This window comes from Heterocephalus glaber, unplaced genomic scaffold, assembly GCF_053883595.1.
Source record: "Heterocephalus glaber isolate CG9 unplaced genomic scaffold, H.glaber_assembly_v1.0 deba00001523, whole genome shotgun sequence".
Lineage (NCBI taxonomy): Eukaryota > Metazoa > Chordata > Mammalia > Rodentia > Bathyergidae > Heterocephalus > Heterocephalus glaber.
In genome coordinates, this window is record NW_028258327.1 from 1,408,178 (window position 1) to 1,412,878 (window position 4,701).

Sequence of the window (4,701 nt, forward strand, 5' to 3'; positions counted from 1 at the left end):
GTTCAGTATCACTGGTCATTCGAGAGATGCAGATGAAAACAACACTGAGACTCCACCTCACCCCAGAAAGAATGGCTGCTATCAAGAAATCAAGCAATAACAAATGCTGGCAGGGGTGTGGAGAGAAAGGAACTCTTCTCCATTGTTGGTCGGAGTGCAGACTGGTGCAACCACTGTGGAAATCCATATGGAGATACTTCAAAGAGCTAGGACTAGAGGTCCTATTTGACCCAGCTATTCCTCTACTGGGTATCTTCCCTAAAGAATTAAAAGAATCATACCATAGCGATATATGTGCACCTACGTTTATAGTGGGACAGTTTGTAAAAGCTAAAGTTTGGAAACAGCCCAAGTGCCCATCAACTGGAAACTGGATAAAGAAGATGTGGTTTTTTTATAAAATGGAGTACTACTCAGCCATAAAGAAGGAGAAACTAGAGTCACTTATAGCTAAATGGATGCATATCAAGGCCATACTCTTAAGTGAAATAAACAGGACACATATGTGTAAATACCAAGTAGTATCTCTAGTGTGAGAAACTGAAAGTGTAAATAAGGATGAAAATGATTAAAATGAATAATTGATAATTTGAAATAGGAAAAGGTCCAAAGGGATAGGGATGGTGGAAGGGGAAGGGAAAGGGAAGAAAGGAAAGGAAAAATTATGAGAAAGAAAAAAAAATGGAAACAAAGTCTATGTAAATAGGGAAGGGTGGTGGAGGTGAAGGGTGCATAGGTAATGGGGTAAAAAATAAGAACTAAGATACATCATGTTCAGGTACAAACACCCAATGATAAATGTAAATGTACTGTATACCTAAAATGTACCGATTAATATATAAATTTTAAAAACCAGCAAGTTGTTTATTACCCTAATCGATTAAAAATCAGGAACTTGGAGTGGATCTTTCCCCATCAAAAAACTGAAAGGAATGTGACACTGGCTTAGTAGGTAGTGAGAAAGTTAATATTAGAAGCCAAGGAGATGGAAAGCCATGTTACAGAGTGCCAAATCTTTTGTTCAATTTGTTTCCTGCAGTAATTTGAAAGGCAAGTGCCTGCTGTAGCTCCAGCACTCACAAGTAACCACACTAGTAGTGTGTCATGGCTCCTACCTTCTCCGGTTAGCAGGGCATTACTGAGAAGTGGGGAGCTGTGGAAAGAATTGGTCAGTCTGCAGGCAGAAATGAAAGGGAGAGAGCATGGTTCAGAAATCTAGAGCCTCAAAATTTTGAAGAACTGACTGCTTCTAAATTCTTCTAAATGATGGAAAGTGATTTCACATTATACATCACTGGGGAAGCAGTTGCCCTTGTGGAGATAGGAAAACTTTTACTGCAGAACTTTGAGGAGCCACATGCTTGGGAGAATTCTCAAACTATTAAGCAAAAGTCAAGGCAAATCTGAGAAAGAAAACTTTAGCTGATGCAAGAGGAGGAACACGGGGACTTATGCCTTAGTCTACCTTCTCATTTCACACAAACATATTTAGAGTCAGCATCATGACACAAAAACACAAATCTCAAGGAAAACATTCAACTGATATCCCCAGTTGGTTGATACAAAAACGCCTTTAATGAAATACTCAGGTTTTTTTTCTACAGACAGAATCTCACTACTCAATCCAGGCTGGCCTTGGACTGGCCATGTGGCCCAGGCCACATGATCCTCCTGCCTCAGTCTCCCAAGCACTGAGATTACGCCACCACAACCAGCCTCATTTTACTTGGTCCCTTAATGGGTAGTTTTAAATTTAAAAATTATAAGTAAAGGGCCGGGGTTTAGCTCAGTGGTGCCACCACCTGCCTCAAAAGTGCAAGGTCTGGAGTTCCATCCCTGGTACAAAAAAAATTATGTGTGTGTGTGTGTGTGTGTGAATCAAATATATACCAAATAAATCAAGCCTCTGTATCAAAAGGGAGAAAATAAGTACAGGCCCACTTTTTTTAATAGCAAGAGTTGTTTTGCTGTTGTATGGCTATTGTCTTTATTGTAACTATGAGTTTTTAACAGTCCTTATCTCCACTCATTTCAATGACTGGAGCTGACCAGACACCTCCCTGGAACTTTCCAAACTTACCAGAAGACCCTGTTGGCATAACTACTTTTCTTGCTATTAACAATACTCACAGGCTGAAAGAGTGGACCTGGGGATTTCATAAATAAAACTTCTTTGAAATTGAGAGAGAATGAGGTGTTCATAGTTTGTCAAGTAAAATCATTTTCAAAACCTTCTATTATTACTATATTTTCATAAAAGAAAAGAACATCCTAGTCTAGGAAATTTAGCAAAGACATAATTTTAGGGAAAAAAAAGGCAGGATAGCCTATTGAATGAGTTCTGCAGTCTGAAAACTCTCTACCTTATGTTTATCTTCTCACTCTACAGCAACCTGCAAAAAGGTGGTCACAGTCAAGATTAGTCCTCAATCTAGGAGGAAGTGGGAATTCTGATTTAGGCTCTCATGGTACCATTAGTTTCAGAAAATATTAAAATATCTGAGTTTCAAGAAATAAGTGTAGAAATAATTTGTCTTTACTGGGTTAACCATGTTGTGCTCTAGTCAGTTTCCATTCCTGTCTGCCTTCCTTGTTCCTGGGATGCTACCCTAGAAGGCTGTGTGTGAGGGCTCAAAGCCAGGGCTTAGGAGCTCATTTTCAAGTATGCTGTAGACTTCATTGCTCATCTAAATATTCACCCTACTCTCTACACTGAAAAATTTAGAATTCCTTTTTCTTAGAGATCTAAATGCCTAGATTCTTAGAAGAAATGTATTCCTTCCAAAAAAACTGAGTCACTAGTTGAAATTGCAGTTTTCCAAGCTTCAGCCTCATCATCCCAAGTATTTTCAGTGTGGTGAGGACTCCCAACTCAGGAGAAGGTAATAAGCTAACTCTAGTTAGTAGTTTCAGAGTATATGTTTTTAGAACTTAACGTTGAAAACTTTTTTCTGAAAATACAGAAACTACTTTTTTATTGCCAAAATTGTACCTATACTGGCACATGCAGCTGGGGATAAAACTATGAATTCCGCACAGATTTTCTATAATTGGCCCAACTTTTTGGGATGGAAAGAGAGCAAAGTCTGTAGCTTGATAAAAATGGAGTCAAGTCCTGTCTCTACCATTTATTAGCTGCTTTCCCTAAGATATATTTTCATCCTTCATTCATTTATTACCTAAAGAATGAGTGGTAAGAATAAGAGTACAAAGATGAGCAAAGCACAGCCTCTACCTTCTGAATTCACAGTAGTCCGGGGACAGAGGGCATTGTGACATAAGCAGTGAGACCACTGCCAAGTACTGTGTGGGATGTGTTAGGAATTCAGAGAAAGACTTCTGCGTGATCTGAGGGATTACAGATGGCTGCCCAGGCAGGTGATCTCCAAGATGAGCCTTTGAAAGGATTAATGCCAGAACCCGGAAGGAAGCTCCCCCACCACCATCCCAAGCTCCTATGGCAGAGAAGGTGAGCCAATCCCAGAACACGGAAAGAACACCAAGTGCTCCCAAGATGCAGGAGGCTGGAGAAGAGTGAGTACCACTGGCTTCCTGTTGCTCGGGAGGACCCTGCCTGCCCTTCACATACCAGCCAGGCCCATTTTCCTGTCAGAAGGCTGAGTGGGGCTTTTGAAATGATCTATGGTTTGTTTTCTCTCCTATAGAACCACACCCAAGCAAACTTTCTATCACAAACACTTTTCTAAAAGTATAAGCACAGCTGTTTTTACCTGTATGTGTGTCCAAGTGTGTCTCCCCACTTGTGCTTTGGCCTGTGCGTGTGGTCGCCAGGGTATAAACATGCATGTGTGTGCATGTGTGTCAGGAAGCACACATCTTTTGCATTACTGTTTTAAGAAACTTTGTCTCTTAGCCTTTAAACAGATGCCATGTTTTACTGGATTATGGAGTGTACTCGTAGGCTTCTTCCCCTGCATTTTTTCTTTATACCTTGCTTTTCAGCATTGTTTCCTGTTAAGCCTTATTTGCTTTCCTATGTTCCTCTCCTTAGATTCACCAAGAACTGTGGTAAAATAGCAGATCTCAGTTTTAAAGGTTATAGGATTTTGTATAAATAGTCTCATTTTTCCAGATTATAAGATTTTGGTTAGTTTTAATCTATAAATTACCATGATAAAAATGGTGTATGTAATAACTGCATTACACTGCTATTAATTTATAGGTTGCCTTCCTTGTATTTTAAGTTCCAGTGATATTTGTCATCATATGTAAGTACTCTTTAGAGTTACCATGTCCTATACTTACTATTTTTCTCAATTTCACTTTAATTATACCACTTGCATACAGGTATGAATATTATTAAACACAGATTTATTTCTGCACTCTCAGTACTCCAAGCAATAATCCTACGCTATACTAGTGCGTGCTGCCTCAGAATTAGTAATAGATGCAGGATATATTCCTCATCTAAGAATTTCACAGTCTTTCCAGAAACACACATGAAAGTGAGGCAGAGAATAAGGAAAATGCCCAGAACATCCACAGATTAGAGAAACAGATACAATGTGAGGGATGAGCTGTGAGTCTTCATATAAGCACCAAGAGAGGTATTTTAGGGCAGCTCTTGGCATTGACATGATTTTTTAATTGAATTTTTTCAGTATTCTTTTTGATATCCAGAACACTGCAATCATTTGAGCCATTTTTTAATTTTTAAAAATATATATTTTAGAGATTGTT